General features: G+C 34.0%; 1 protein-coding gene across 1 annotated transcript in view; it reads right to left on the bottom strand.

Moving 5' to 3' along the window:
* TNNI3K (TNNI3 interacting kinase) overlaps positions 1 to 17,829 on the bottom strand; it is a 273,108-nt gene that overhangs the window by 240,949 nt on the left and 14,330 nt on the right. The window lies entirely within an intron of this gene.

Here is a 17,829-nt window from a genome sequence, read left to right as displayed (position 1 = left end):
ATTATTTTTAAGGGCCCTAGGGTTTTTGAAATGGTAAATGAGCATTTGTGAAATGGTAAACTTAAAGCCACCAGCTGCATTAGCCCCTAACAAGAGAGTCAGCCTGTCCTTTGAAGCCAGGCATTGACTTCTCCTCTCTAGCTATGAAAGTCCTAGATGGCATCTTCTTCTCATATAAGGCTGTTTTGTCTGCATTGAAAATCTGTTGTTTAGTGCGACCACCTTCACTATTTAAGCTTGATCTTCTGAATAACTTGCTGCAGCTTCTACGTCAGCACTTACCGCTTCACCTTGCACTTCCGTTATAGAGACAGCTTCTTTCTTTAAACCTCATGAACCAGCTTCTGCTAGCTTCAAACTTTTATTTGCAGTTTCCTTCCTCACCTCTTTTAGCCTTCATAGAATTACAGCGTGTTGGGGTCTTTCTCTGGATTAGGCTTTGGCTTAAGGGAATGTTGTAGCTGTTCCGATCTTCTATCTAGACCACTGAACTTTATATCGGCAAGAAGGCTGTTTTGCTTTAGTGTTTGTGCATTGACTAGAGTAGCAGTTTTAATTTCCTTCAAGAACTTAGTTTTTCCATTCACAACTTGGCTAACTAATGGCACAAGAGGCGTAGCTTTTGGCCTATATGCTTTCTTGGCTAAGTTTCATCATTTTTAGCTTTTGATTTAAAGTGAGAGACATGCAACTCTTACTTTCACTTGAAAACTTAGAGGCCATTGTAGAGTTATAAATTGGCCTAATTTCAATATTGTTGTGCCTCAGGGAATAGGGAGAGGGAAAAGGAAAAGCTAGTCAGTGGAAGTTAGAACACTACATTTGTCGATTACGTTCTCTGTCTTACATAGGCATGGTTCATGATGGTCCAAAACAATTATGATAGTAGCATCAAAGGTCACTGATCACAGTTCACCATAACAAATATAATGAAAATGAAAAAGTTTGCAATATTTCGAGAATTACCGAAATGTGACACAGAGACATGAAGTGAGCAAACACTACTGGAAAAATGGTAACAATACACTTGCTCCATGCAGGGTTGCCACAGACCTTCAATTTGTAAAAAAGGCAATATCTACACAGTCATATAAAGCAAAACGCAATAAAAGGGGTATGCTGGGAGTTTCCAATTCTTCCACTCTGTATACCTGCTCTAACACAAAGTTAAATAAAGATGTCTTCTTCTTTTACTTTTCTATTAGCTCCTTCTGCTCAGTTTACAGACTTAATTTTCTCTATTCTTAAAGCAAAGCAAAACAAAACAAAAAAACCAGAACAAAACTAATTTTATCTCTATCCTTTTCCTTCATTTTCTAAGCTTCTGGAAAAAGTTATTGACACTCACTGCTGACAGCTCTGATCTCATTTCTTTAGTCATCTCTAGCAATGTACACCCTAATCTTGCATAAATGCCAAATGAATTCACCATACTCCTTACACATCGAACCTTGCTTTTCCTCATACTATCCCTTCTCACTAAAGCACATTTATTCTCCTCTTCCCTTTGCCTTGTATTATTAGGAGAAATCTCCTGAGACATTTGGACCTCACCATTGTCCTGAAATCACTTCCTCAGTTTCAGGAAGTGATCTTCTGTTTACCAAATCCAATGTCAATCATCTTCCTCATCTCTGTAGTCAGATCATCTTGTAATCCCTCTTTCTTTTGCTTTCATCAAACCATATATTCCATATATTCTTTGCCTCTTCTTTATCTGTGTATAAAAAGTGAGTGATTTAGGAGTTTAGCTCTTTCTCATTCTAAATGTCACCTTTGGTAATTCTTACGCAATCTGATAACTTCATCTTTTGTCCTGATTTCTCTGCTAAGTCCAAATCTCATATATCCTGCCTACCAATGGCATCTCAAATTAGAAATTCAAAATTGCTCTTGTAAATACCATTCATAATTTTCCCAGTGTGGCCTGTCATCTCCTAGTATGCCTTATCTATATTAATGGCACTTTATTCCAAATGAACTCGAGTCCCTTCAACTCAATTAGTTTTAGAGTTCTGCTGGTTTTAACTGGCTAATACTCCTCACATTTCTTTATTTCTGTCACCGCCCTTCATTTTACATAGCCTCCTATCTAGTCTCTTTGACTAAGCCTTTTCTCATCTCGGTCTATCCTCCACACTGCTACCTCCACACTGCTAGATAAGTTTTCTTGTACACAGTTTTGATTACGTCATTCTCCTTTTTGATACAGTTTTTATACACTCAGTAAATCTGTATTGAGACGATACAGTGTGTGAAACATTGTTCTGAGCAGTGGAAACAATGCAGTGAGTACAACAGTTAAATCCTGGCTTTCATGGAGCTTATATTTTAACTGTGTGTATGAGAGAGGACAGAGAGAAAATAAACAAGAAAATATTACATAAAGTATCACAAAGTACCAAAAGCTATAAGATAAAAACAGGCCAATGATAAAGTGGATACTTTAATTTCAGTCCAGGAAAGCTTCATTGAGGATGTGATCTTTGAGACAAATGATAAACACCAAAAAGATGAAATCCAAGCGACGATTTTGGGGATGAGCATTCAAGGACAGAGGGTACAAACGTCCGAAGATGAAAATAAGCTTGGTCTGTTTGAAGGCCAGTGTTGAGTAGGTTAAAAAAAAAGGGGGGGGGAGTAATGTTCAAGATGAGGTCAAAGACATCTGAACTTGTAGGGCCTCATGGGCCATGGCATTGAGTGTTTGGGTTTTTTTCCAAGTGCAATGGACAGTCAGGGAATGACATGATACTGAGATAGGGAAGAATCAGGAAGATGTAGTTTTTAAGGTAGAAACAAAATGTTTTGTTTTTCACATATTAAGTTTAAGATACTCATAATGCAGGGTTAAGACTGTGTGTACTAGAATTAGCCTCCCTAGTTAGAATCCCAGCTCTGCTAATGACTGTGAACTGGGGCAAGTTACATAACCCCTTTACATTAATTCCCTTGGTTATTAAAAAAAAATGGGACAATAACTGTATCCACCTATTTTGAGACACATATTAACTGTGCATCCACACTAATGTGATGATACATTTAAAGCATTGAAAAGGTACCTGCCAAGATAATATTCAATTAAACTCATTACTATTGGACATAGAAGTCTGGGGCTCAGTATGTCTCTCAGTGGAAACTTCCAGATAAGTTAGTGATTTGACTCCACCATCTAATACCTTTTTATTCTTTCTTTTTACCTCCTCCCCACAACTTCATTTCCTCTACTTCACTACTTACCTATTGAAATAACCAAAGAAATGAAACATAGGAAAACTCTAAACCAGTACTGGAAATCAGGAAATGTCTAATAGTTCTCCTTTCTCCAGAAAAAAAAAAAAAAAAAAAGAAAAAAGAAAGGAAGTACACTTGAAATTTATGTAATTATTAACAATTGTCACCACAATAAACTTTAACTTAAGACAACAACAACAACAACAACAAAAAAACAAAAACAATTCACAGGAGTAAACTCTAATCAATTTTGAATGGTAAGGGTTAAAGACATGAGTAGCCTTTAGATAAATGGGAAAGACATCACCTTGAAATATTTTGCCCTGCAAGCATTTAAATTCAGGAAAGTGGAGCACGTCTTTTTAAGGATAAAATCATTCCTTAAAATACAGTGAAAATATGATAAATTTGAGCAAAGTATTAAAAACACAATATAATATAAATGACAAATGAGAGAAATATTCACAACATGTAAAACAGACATGTAGTTTGTATACTTAATTTATGAAGAACTAGTACAAATCAGTAAAAAGGATGGATACTCTTTAATTTGATATTTATTAATGAATGTTTACCTTATGACAAGCACTGTACTAAGTTAAATTAAAATAAATTATATGTAAATCATGGAGCATATGAAATATTTATCTATCAGGCAGTTTCTAGCAAACACATTCATTATCTCATCAACTGTCTTTGTATTTTCTTGTTATTTAGCCAAACTTTGTGGAATTTATGAGAAAGTTATGCTATGATTCCTTCAGAATAGGCAAAGGGTGAGGTCAAATATTAAAAGTACTAAATTATCCTTTCATATCTTGGTTGGATTTCTCATGTTGGCTTCTGATTGATCTAAACACTTTTTTTTCACTTAATACTATAAAACAGAACTTTCATCTTTCCAAGCTATGCTAAAGAGAATGTAACAAAAGAGTCATAGCTACTTATAAATTGCTTATTATGGGCTAAATACCATGTAAAATGTTTTATCTACATCATGTCTTTCAAGTTTCACAACTGACCTATGAAATAAGTATTACAGTTGACCCTTCAACAACATGGTTTGAACTGTGTGGGTCCACATAACACAGATTTTTTTTCAACAAATACAGTCAGCTTTTCATATCTGCCAAGTTTCACATCCACTGATTCAACCAATGGTCAATGGAAAGCGATATTTTCGCAGTCCCAACTACAGTTTCCCAATTACAGACAGAAATGCAGTTTTCAATTCACTATTGGTTGAATCTGCAGAAGGGCCAACTGCAGTTAACTTTTTGGGGAGTCAAAATTCATATGCAGATTTTCGACTGCCTTGGTGCCTCTAATAACGTGTTATTTAAAGGTCAATTGTATTATGTCTATTTCACAGCTGATGACAGTATCAAAGAATTTAAAGTACTTCCAGAACCGTAAATATTATTTCTAAACAAAAGAAAATTCATATGTGAAAAAGAGAGGCTTGAACAAAAAACCAGTTTTGCTATATCCTTGAAAAAATAGCGTCTGTGGTACAAAAGACCTCCAAAGTTTTATGTAAATGAATGAAAACTTTTTGTAATGTTAGCAACTCCCACTTTGTACTATGCATAAAACTAACAACGCATCTAATACTCTGTCTGTTGTTAGCTCTGTGATTGTTACTATGGATAAAGCCAAGATAAGCAACATTCAGTGTCAGAGTGCAGATTCTCTACCACCAAATCACATGAATTTAAATATACATATATAAACAGGGTTTTTGCTAATTCTATTCCAAAATAAAAATTAAAATGTAATTTTTTAAACATCTAAAATTTACTTTCTTCTGATTATGTAAATAATAATGTCCTCTGGGGGGTTTTAAAACATGGCAAGCATTCATTTACAATCTTTCCATTGATATGTGAAATCTGTGTCCCTTCCCCTTGAATCTGGGTGGGTTGTGACCAAAAGAGTGTGACAAAAGGCAACTATGAGGTGAACAATTAAGTTCACGAACTAGTTGTAACGATATTGCTAACCTTTTTTTGATTAAGAGGGATTATTCATTATGAATTTGTACCAACTGGAGAAACAGTTAACCAAGTTTACTATTTGGAAGTGCTGAAAAGGCTGTGTGAAAAAGTTAGATGACCTGAACTTTTCGCCAACGATTCAAGGCTCTTACATCCCGACAATGCACCAGCTCACACGGCACTGCCTGGGAGGGAGTTTTTAGCCAGTAAGCAAATAACTGTATTGGAACACCCTCCCTACTCGCCTGATCTGGCCCCCAATGATTTCTTTCTTTACCTGAAGATAAAAGAAATATTGAAAGGAAGCTATTTGGATGACATTCAGGACAGCAAGGGTAATATGATGACAGCTCTGATAGCCATTCCAGAAAAAGAGTTCCAAATTTGTTTTGAAGGGTGGACTAGGTGCTGGCATCTGTGCATAGCTCTCAAGGGGAGTACTTCGAAAGTGACTGTAATGATATTCAGTAATGAGGGATGTAGGTCTTTTTCTAGGATGAGTTCTTAACTTACTTGTCTGACCTCGTATGTTTTATCCACAGCTTGGTAATAGAAATCCACATAGCTTTCTCATTATTTTATGAAAAACTTTTTCTTGAAGCTCTGAGCTACCATGTAAGAAGTCAGACTAACTTGAGGCAGCTGCTATAAGGAAGCCCAGGCCACACTGAGAGGCTACATAAAGGCCCTCCCATTAATGACCCAGCTAAGGCCAACCTTACAGTTATCCCAGACCAGGAAACAGAGATGTGAAGCCTCCAGAGGAGTCCAATTCCCCAGCTGATGGAGCAACCCCCAGTCATTTTTATCTTCTCAGCTGAAGCCCTAATCATGGTGGAGCAGAATCAAGCAGAATCTGTGTCTTGTCTGAATTTCTGAACTGAGACTCCATGAGAATAATAAAATGATTATTGTGATGCAGGACTAGGTTTGGGGTTGTTTGTTATGCCTCAATAGATAACTGGAACATCTCATAGTAGAAAATGTAGCATATAAAGTGAAGGAATAAGTGACAATTTAATAACCTGCAGCCCTACCATATAATCACTATTATCATTTATGTTTGTATTTCCTTCTTTTTCCTATTTATGTTTCTTTATGAAACTAGATAGGACACAGACTTGCACAGCACAGCAAACCTGTATTTGCATACTGATGTCCACTTCCCACGTTTGGGACATGTTTCTTAATATCTTAAGCTATGTCTTTTTTGTTTGTTTGTTTTTGTTTTTTAACTATAAAATGGAGATAATAAGAGCATCATAGAGTTATTGTGAGGATTAAATCAAATAATGTAATGCATTTAGCACAATGCTTGACACATATATTTTTTTTGTTTGTTTTTAAGCCCTGTCTATTTTGACATAATTACAGACTTACGGAAGAGATATAAAATAGTACTCAATAAATCTCATATACCCTCCGCCCAAAATTCATAACATTGCTCCGCCCCACCACCCCTGCCACTCTCAACTGTTGGATAGTAAGATGTGATCCCTCTTCACTCCTACATAATTCAGTGTGTATCTCCTAAAAAGAAGAGGATTCTCTTACATAAACACAGTGTAATTATAAAACCAGAAAATTATACTTTTATAATTCTATCATCGAATGTACGGCCCTTGTTCAAATTTTGCCAGTTGTCTTAAAAATGTTTTTTTTTTAATAGTAAAAGAAAATCCTGCATCACACATTGCATTCATTTGTCATGTCTCTATAATCTTTTTAACCTGGATCAGTTCCTCTGGCTTCCTTTGCCTTTTATGATATTGACACTATTAAAGAGTACTGGCCATTTAATTTGTAGAATGTCCCTTAGTTTGGGTTTATCTGGTATTTCCTCATGATTAGAGTCAGATTATACCTTTTGGGGTACAAGTACAACAGAAAGGTTGTATTTTTCAGTGCATCACATCAGGAGGTATGCAACACTGATGGTGTCTGACAGTTTTCTCCATGTAAAGTTACTATTTTTTCTTTGTAATTCATAAGTGTCTTATAGAGTTCTTGACACATACTTTTTATTATCAATTATTATGTACACAAAAATTGAGCTGATACTACATAAGGAGGTAGGTAATCTCTCTTTTTCATTTAATATAAAATCATGAGCATTTCCCCAAGTGTGGTGGATGTAAAGAGGTGCTACTCAGACCACCCTTCAAGAAGAGTGTGTCACGGCTATGGTTAGCTGGCAGCCTCCTTCAGCTAGCTCTTTTAGGATTCACTGCAGCATTAAAACTGAGGTTGCTATCTTTTCAGATGGCCTCCTGTTAGTGACTAAGAAAGGTGGTGGTAAAAGGGTATAGTCATTTCCGCAGAATATGACACTCCTCTAACAGGAAATTTTTGCTCTGGAGTTCATATTGGGCTAACAGAGATTTTAGTAAGCTTGTATTGTGGTCTGACAGCTTCCCCAACCATTCCTGCTTCCTTCCTTTTCCTTTCACAGGTGTCACTTCCACATAAATCTCTTGCACTCCTAAATCCCTTTGAAGTCTGCTATTCAAGAACTCAACTGGCATACCATATCATACAATATCATATGTTTCTTTAAAGTACATTTAAATTGAAGCTGAACTGGGATTTGAACTTAGGTCTTCTGACTTTGAATCTCATGCTTTTCTTAATACAAAATGTTACCCTCCACCCCCATATACTTTTCTACTCCCATTTTTTTGCCTTTCATATGTAAGCCCTGACGATGTGCTCTACATCTGTTAAAAAGGGATCTAATACTTGCTGTATCTATCTTATAGAGTTGAAGTTAAGGATCAAACGGTATTTATGTGCAAAGTCAAGATCCTTATAAGTTTATATATTTATATTAAATGTATCACCCCCAAGATTGACCTAACTATGAAAATATTCACCTTATGTCTCAGTCCACTCTGTCCTCAAAGATAGTTAATCATGAAATACCTCATTTCTTCACCTGTAAGATTTCTGAGTTGGGCTAAGTTGTTTTCTGTAATATCCTAACCAACTCTAATATTCTGATGTTCCCTGAATTATCACATCAAGCTCCAAGGCAGAGCTGAACTTGATTTGGAAAGAAGACTGAGTTTCTGTGTGTGAAAATAGAGATATATAAATACATATTTTAATAATGTGCTTACCTAAGTAGTTTTCTTCATGGACCCAATTTACCCAGCACAGCAATTGTCACAGCCTATTTGTATTTGTAAGGGAAAAAGTAATAAAAGCAGTTTTGTAGTCCTAAAAGAATATTAAGTTTTCTTCTAGGACAAGGGAGTATGGAGGGCTTCAGTATAAAATGTATTTAGTTCCAGGCATTAAAATTTAATGGACTAGAGCTGCCTCATGCGTCATAGACATCTCCAATGAAAAGATCCATTAATCAGTATAAAAATAACTGCTCATGAAAGTTCACACCTACATATGCCTCTTGTTGAAATAATTCTGAATTTTTCTCCACAGAAGATATCAAGTATTAAAGGTTTCAGTATGAGGGAAATACTTGACTTTGCTTGAAATTTTGAAAAAAGAAAAAGAAAAAAAGACGAGGAATACACTCTTAGATTGAGTACCTATATTCTTCCAAGGGTAAATTTCTACATTTGCTTTTACTTATTCTTTCTCATCACCACTGCTGACCTTTCTTCTTTTATTTTCCAGTTTCCCATAATTACTTTCATCCTGTGGGCTGCCTCCAGCTGGCCTCTGAATATACCTGTCCTCTCATTCAATAATGTAGTGATGATTTAACAGGGAAGGGCTAATTAGAATCTCTGGGAGTATGGCAGAATGTAAATACATGCTGTTTGAAAAGCAAATTGAATATTATAATTTCTTCAATTTGTTTTCACTTTTATTTATCTAAATAAGTAAATAAATAAATAAACAGACTGAACTTTTATATGTATCCAAAAGGGCAAGACTTTAAAGATCGAAAAACACTGCTGTAGAATCTCTCTGTGATCCTGCCACTCCTCAAGATACTGCCCAGTCCTTTTCTTTTGGGAAGAGAAATCAATATTAATTGCCGCCATTTTCCTAACTCCATTTATTTTCAATCCATTTTTATACTTCCTATTCCCACAAATTTACTAAAATATCACTTGAAGAGATATCAGATAATATCCTAATTTCCAATTCTAGTGGCCAATATAGGACGATATTTTGCCCAATGTCAACATGATTCTTCCCTCTTATAGGCAGTTTCTTTTTCTCAGTCACCATTGAATTATAAATTCATTCATTTATTTATGCAGTGTGTATTTATTTATGTATATACACCATGAACTGTTCTAAGTGCTCAGAATAAGATGATAAGTAATTTAGATCAGGTCCCTGTGTTGGTGGTGCTCATCACTCCTATCAGAGATTATAAAACAGGGCACAAGGGAAAAGATGTGTATGGTTTGCCCTTCTCAGTATTTACAACTAAAATTTGAATTAATGGCCAACGTTTAAATATCAGGAAACTTCACATAATTTGTGAAAATTTGGGCAATACTGGGCTTACATTCATTCCTACACAGCAATGATTAGCTGGAGCTGGATGCTGCCTGCTCTCTTTACATAAATTCTCTAACTTGCCACAGCCTCCACCACTTCTTGTATCTTACAAACATTGAGTCTGAGTGTTAGTTCCCACTTAATTTTGCAATATTATCAACACGTTCATTCATTTATGTCTCATTCCTGAAGGCAAGTGAGATTGTGATCTCTAATTTAGAGAAAGATGTACAGAAGTAACCAGGTAATAAAATCTAGACTCATTACAGTTTGATAAGATAAGCACAGTGTGCCAAAAGAGTACATTGGAGGGGCACCTAATTCAGACTTGATAGGGGTCAGGAAAGGTTCCTCAGGAAATAGTCTGTTTAATATAAGAATTGAAGGATAAGTTAACATCTTCAGTTAGCATCCTGTTAACTTTTTAGTAAGAACATATTAATTTAGAAAGAGATTCTGAAATATTTTGTTATTAAGAAGAAATGTGAGTATAAAAAAGCCATCTTAATTATTGCTCTAATTTGTGGGTATAAATGCTCTCTAGTTCCTTGAAGTGAGGATCAAGTATTAAACAGTGTTTAAAAGTTGCAATTAACTGGAAAAGTGAGATTAAGTATGCAAAATTGAGATTCCTTGTTTTTGAAGAATTTTGTTTTTTTCTTTAAAGAATTTCTTATTATTATCTTGACAAATTCCCACCTGGGGAAAAGTCAGTCTTTAATCAGGAAACTATTTGTTCAAATAAAAAGTCAACTTGGACTTAAAAAATATCAATTTACTTTGTCCTCTAGATTAGGGGTTCTTAGCTGGGGATGGTTGTGCCCCATAAGGGCAATGTCTACTGAATTTTTGGTGTCAACACTGGGGATGGGAGAAATTCTAGAGAACAGAGTCCAGGAATGCTGTTAAATATCTTACAATGCACAGGACAGCCTCCCATAACAAGGAATTATCCAATCCAAAATGACAGTAGTGTTAAGACAGACAGGTCTTGATCTAACTAGGCAGAGGATTCAGAAACTATGAAACACATGCTTTGGGTCTTGGATTTAAGATAGTTGGGAAAAAAAAGGCAAACTGAAAAACCCCAAACCTCAACTTTGCAACCAAGTAATGTACTAAGGAAGAAATAAAGTCAGGAAAAACAATACAACAGTTTCCAGGCTATGAATCACCATGGATAAAAACACAGAGTTTTCTGGGAGGCATGGTTGTGTAGCCATAAGGACCCAGATCTAGTGAGTCAGACAGACGTAGGTTTGAAATAAAATCCTGTGTCCCCCTTCTACGTCCTTCAACTTGTAATAAGTATATAAAATGACTTTTGAATGATGGGAATATGATCTTTCTAGAAATCTGTAGGATGGAATAAATGACCATTCAATATCTGCTTTTATCATATGAAATACTAAAAAAATAACTTGACTAATCAAAACACTACTTTTCATTCACTAAAGAAATTTCATCAAGTGGTTTGTCTGTGTATTAAAGAAGAGGTATGTATGAGTTTAAATTAGATGATCTAATAAGCTTTTATTCATTAAAGCTCTTATTTAAGATTTTTGAAACTATACAAATCTCATTTTTTTCTCACATTCGTATGTTTCATTTTAGGGGTACAATTTAGATATCAACTAATGGAGTATGCCCCAAAGTGGGATACAAATATGACAGGAATCTTGTAAAAAAATTCATTAGGGTGCAAGAAGAAAATATTATAAATTCTATTTAACTTTTATATGTATGTATATATGTATATATATATATATACATATATGAATAATAACAATAACATTTTACTAATATTTAACATGAAAATTTGCATTGGTGATCACAGTTCCTATATCATTCAGTCATGTGTCACACACAGCACCAAAAATATAATAAATAAATATTTAGAGTTCCAAATGGAGAGAAGTTGAGAGTTGCCCTTCACCCTTTTTTTTTTTTTTTTTAGTATTTAGTACATGCGGATGCATTATACCTTATGTGAGGCAAATTAGGTACATTTATAGATTTTAATATCTGATTTTAACTGAATCGATCCTTAAAAAACTGACAGGTTATCTTTAAAATGTTTCTGTAAAGAAACCACAGGTCAAAAACATGTAACTAACATAATAGAAGAAAAGGAAAAAGGCAGAGCGGGCATTTTTCTTTTAACTAATGTGAGCTTTTTGTAAGCCAAGTTTCCAGGTAAAATTGATGACAATCTAATGATATTAGAAAATAAATTTGTCAAAATATTTTGATATCAAAATGGATATTTGAAATATGGATTTATATCCAAAAATTTTACCACTGTCTGCCAAAGAGTATATTTTGCATTGAGATATTTACAGATAACTTTTGTTCATGACTATAATTTATAAATGAATATATGCATGTTGGTGTGCTAATTTTATAAGGTACATGATAAAAAATGTTTGGAGTCCATTGATCTAGTTATAGACTTCACTGATTTGATGTTGTTAGGATTACATATTGTCATATCTTTAGAATGTAATAATCCAGAAGATATGGTCTTGTACTTTTTGTTTTTCTGTGTAAAACGGCTGACGCATTAGGTCTCCAATAAATGTTTGCTGAAATGAAAATTAAGCAGTAACAGTTAACTTTCACTGAGTACTTACTATGTGCTAGGTATATTCCTAAGTATTGCATATGGTTTATCCCTTTTGAAATTGTAAACCACCCACTGAAATAGATAATTCTATTTGCTCCATGTCAGAGAGATAGAAGGAGAGAATAATTTGCCTAAAAACACAGAGCTAGTAAGTCTCAGAACTAAAATCTAAAAACGAGTAGTCTAACTTCTAAGCTGACAGTCTTTATTAAGGTATATTATACCAATCAATATTAAGTACTGTTGGCACTAAGGATTGGATACACAGTAATTTCTTAAGGGTATTTATCAAGGATCTTTCATAGTCTATACATTGAGGAATCAATGAAAAAGACTTAATCCCAGTGTTGAAAGTTCACAGGACAACATATGAAATACCCAAAAACACAAATAATTAAAAGTGCTGTAATAAAAAATAATGTGTGTTTTTAATTGAAACCCAAAGGAGAGTAAAATAAAATCTGCTTGGGAGTTCAAGAAAGCTCAAAAAGACTCAGTTTATCTTGGCTTTAAATAAGTAATAATTCCCTATAAGGAAAATAAATAAAAAGATATTTAAGTAGAAGAAATACCAAGAATAAAAACACTGAAGTATGAATGTGCTTGACCTAAAGAATGGAGTAATCTGGGACAGTGTTTTTCAAACTTTCATCTGCAAACCTGTCAATCCGTCAGCTGGGATTGACAAACAAACAAACAAACAAACAAACACCATATTCTGGTGAGCAGGGGTGGGGTAAGAAGTAAGATTCTGTGTTTGTAAACATTTGGTATTTGAGGCAGGTACTGCTGATCTTCTGACTACACTCTGCATTGCAAGACTTGAACAGGATCATGGCACATGTATGTAGCCTTAGACTGTTTATATCAAAATTGCCTAGGCTGTTTGTTAAAAATTTAGAAACCCAGTCTATCCTAGATGTACCAACTAGGCTGGGATGAGATGAAGAGGGAAATCCATTGTAATCATGTAGCTATCATATGATTCTCATGTACATTCAATTTGAAAACCTTTAGGGTTGAAGGGGGAGAGACAGCAGGAAAAGAGTCTAGAAAGTGATTCCAGCAACATTGTGAATTAAGGGATCTTGAATCTCCTTTGCGGGAATTTGAATTTTATTATACAAGCAATAGGCGACAATAGAAAATTTTAAACAAAACATTGACATCATAGATTTGTGTATGATGCAGATCATTTTGGAAACAATCTAAATATATGTGGAGCCATGATAACTTGTATGGATTTTTCCAGTTGAAAAGTCAACTCTCTAAAATGGAGCAACATATATGATACAACTGTTCTCAGGCACAGAAGAACATGAATAAAGAACTGTGATCTTTGGGAGGAGGGAAAGAAACAAAGCAAGCCTCCACAATATTCTATGATTGTCCTCATTTTCTGCCTGAGACCGTTTGTGTCACAGAATAGAAGGTGAAAGGGCAATTTCATTGAGTTGAGAATGGAGATAAGATTTCTGGTATTATAAAATGCCTGCAATGTGTGGAACAGGGTAATTGAGTAGCAGAAGAAGCTGCATAGAGAGGAATTATGCAGTCTGCATAAAATTCACTTTAGGTTCTTGAGTCGCCCTGCATAGTCACAGAAAAAGACTCTGTAGGATGTAAACGAGATCACCTAATTTATAGCTGAAAGGTGATTAGTAACTATATCAGAGGTCAGGCAGTGCTAGGTAGGACCTTTTAGAGTTCTAGTCAGCCAGAATGGAAATACTTTACTGACTAGTTTGGACATTCAGGTCAAATAACAAAAAGCCATGTCTTAGGAGTGAAAACCACATTTAGGAGGGAGGACCACATCCTAGATTAAGAGGTATGACATTAGGCTAAGTTAAAAATTCAAATAGACTCACCCTACCAAAAAATCAAATTAAGACCGACTAGATAAAATGAATCTATCAAAAATGTAACTGCCTGCCCAAAATAAAACAAACAAACAAACAAACTCAAAAGCCATTCAAGGAAGGTGACATAATAAAGATTTCCTGTATCAAATAATATGTGTCTGACCTGCAATACAAAAATAATAGATGTGTGAAGAAACCAGAAAATGTGATGTGTAGTCAAGACAAAAAAGCATTCAACAGAAACAAACACTGAGCTAATCCAGATGTTACAAAAAAGCAGATAAGTAATTAATGTTAAATTAAAAAATGTAAAGAAAAATGAAAGATTAAAAGAACACATGAGGATGAGGAATCAAAGAAAGACACTAAAATTATATTTTAACATTAAGTGCAAATCCTAGAACTGAAAATGACATCTGAAATGAACAGTTCTTAGTAGATTAGCATCAGATCAGAGATTGCAGAGAAACGATCTTTGAATCTGAATTTAAATAAATAGAAATAATCAAAATTTGAAAACAGAGAGAAAGAATATAAAAGAAAAAGAACAGACACTTTAGTAACTTGTGGAAGATTATAAAGCAATCTAACATACACATTTGAAGAAGTAATGGTCAAAATTTCTAAATTTGATGCAAATGTATACTTAGATTTAGGAAGCTCAAGGAACTCCAAAAACAATTGTACAGACAAAAGCATATATGGGATTACTAATCTCTTGAAACCCAAACTTATTTTGTCTAAAAGTGTATAACACAAAAATTCTAACAATATATTGAAGTTTTAACATGTATAGATGTAAAGTACATGGCAACAATAGTATAAAGAATGGAAATAAAATGGAACTATACTATTGGAAGGCTCTTACTTGTAAAGTGAAGTAGGCCAATATTAACAGACAATACCTATGACATGTTGTGAACACATATTGTAATTACCAGAGTTATTTGCATATAATTGCATTTTTAAAAAGGCATAAATGCATAGACTCAGTTTATAATGCATAAAATTTTGCTCTTTAAATGACACTGTTAGAAAAATGAAAAGGCAAATCATGGGCTGGGGGAAATTTTTGCAAAATATAAATCCAAAAAAAGACCTGTATCCAGAATATCTAAAGATCTCTTACAATTGATAAAAACAATAAACGAAATTTAAAAAATAGGAAAAATATTTGAACAGACACCACACCAAAAAAAGTTGGTGACTAATAAGCACATGAAAATCTATTCAATTTCATTAGTCATTAGAGAAATGTAAATTAATCATAATGAGATACTCATATACATCCAATAAAATGGTTAAAATAAAAATATTGACCATACCTAGTGTTGTCAAGGATGTGGAACAACCAGAATTCTCATATAGTGCTGATGGGAATGGAAAATGATATAGCTTGGTTGGTAAAGAGTTTGCCATGTTCTTATAAAATTAAACATGCACTTATGATGTGACCCTACAATTCCACTCCTAGATACTGCCCAAGAGAAATAAAAACATTTGTTCAAATGAAGATGTATAAAGTAATACTAATAGCAGATTTATTTATAATAGTCAAAATCTGGAAACAACCTGTACATCCGTCAACAGACAAATGCTTAAACAAATTGTGGTATATCCACATAAGGGAATATAACTCTACAATAAAAGAAATAAATTACCAAACATGCAACAATAGCATTATGATAAGTGAGAGAAACCACATGTATTAAAGAAAAAAAAACCATACTGAATGGATTGCATTTATATAAAATTCTAGAAAGGAGAAAACTATAGTGATAGAAAACACATGTGTGGTTTTCTGAGGCCAGGTAAGATGGAGGAGGGAATTGACTGTCAGAGGGTATGAGAGAACCTTTGTGTATGATAGAAAATTCCTATATCATGATTATGATGATGGCACATGACTATATACATTTTCAAAAATCATCAAATTGTATACTTAAAATTGTGAATTTTATTGTGCATAAATTATACTTCAATAAATCAAATTCCTGTCAAACACACACACACATGCAAACACACACACACACACAAAGTGAAAAAAAGAAAGAAAGAAAGAACTAAACATCTGCTCCATTCCTTCTAATGATGCCTCCGTTGACAGAAAATACCCAGCCCTGAAGCAGGCCCAGCATGCCACGGTGTGTAATTGAAAGAGCTGCTGATGTGGCCAATGAAAATGTGTGAAAATTACGTTATTCATTTTGTGAGTGTTAACAACAAAATAAAGTTCAATTGTAATTTTTATGAAAATTTAAAGAAATATACAAATTTAACTGTTTGGTATGTATCAAAAATATGAAGGTTAAGAAAGGCAAGGAAAAGCAAGTCAACTCCCTCAGACGAAAGGAGATTACAGAAACAAGAAAACTAGAAATGTATGACTCTGGATTGAATCCTAAATTAGAAAAAAAATAAAAAACTATATATGACACTATTGTGACAATTGGCCAAATTTGAATTTGGACTATAGATTAGATAGTAGTATTGTATCAGTGTTAAATTTTTTGATTTTGATAATTGTATTGGCATTATGTTGGTGAATTTCCTTTTCCTTAGGAAATAAGATTGAAGATTTGAGTAACAATGGGGTAAGGTTGTCTTTAATTTAACTTCAAAGGTTTCAGAAAAAACAAATAAAATGATAATGGAGATGAGACAAAGTGAAAACAATTAGTAAATCTGGATAAAATGTTTATAGGAACTTCTTGTATTATTCTGGTAATTTTTTTTGTTTGAAACAACATTAAAATAAAATTTTATTAAAATATATGAGGGAAGGGAACTGGAGCCCAAAATGAATTATATACTTATTGCAGTAGTTCATGGAAGGGATAATTAGAACTAGATTTAATACAATGGTAGTTGAATGGCTACTTTATATCGTTTCTGTGTTTAAAGTGGAATGGTAAATTAAATTTGTTCGTACTTTTGTTAAGGAAATAAGCAGAGTAATCATGTATCCTTGCATGGCCTTTTAAGAATTATTGCCTACCTTCTAGCCTAAGATTCTAAATTTGTTTAAACTTGCTACGAAAAAGTTATAGTCCACATATTTTTCTGTAAAATATTTAAAAAAAAACAGAAGAAATAGAGAGCAAAAGGAACTCTAAAAATGGAAATTTAGTGTTGATAAACAGAGGTGGAAGAAATATACTTTTAAAGATTGTAGCACTAACTCATTCAGAACCCATCTGGGTGGTGTGCCATGCTAAAGCTTAGGAAAATAAACCAATATAGAAAAGAATTTCCCAGACAGTCTGATTCAGAATTCATGGTTTTGCATGCTGCCTTGACTATCCATCACCGGCTTCTTTCCTATTCCTTGGGGCTGTTCTACTTTCACCTCCTGCCACTCAGCAGAAAAACCAGCATCAGACACTGTTTCCTACACCCTGCACTCAGCCAACGTTCAAGTTTTGCAGATTGATTAGTAGGTAGTAAAGTCCTCCCAGGAGGAATCAGAAAATTTGACTAAGCATTGACTAGGCATGAAAAAGGATGAGCATTAGAGCATTTGCACTACGAATCAACAGTGACATGTGCATCTGAATCATGAGAAAATAGGGCTCTTTTCCCCCATGGTGATAAACTCTCTAAAAGTTAGGAAAGGGATGTAGTG

Source organism: Rhinolophus ferrumequinum, chromosome 9, assembly GCF_004115265.2.
Source record: "Rhinolophus ferrumequinum isolate MPI-CBG mRhiFer1 chromosome 9, mRhiFer1_v1.p, whole genome shotgun sequence".
NCBI classification, from domain to species: domain Eukaryota; kingdom Metazoa; phylum Chordata; class Mammalia; order Chiroptera; family Rhinolophidae; genus Rhinolophus; species Rhinolophus ferrumequinum.
The sequence above is the reverse complement of the archived record's forward strand: the minus strand, read 5'-3'. Positions and strand labels throughout refer to the sequence as shown.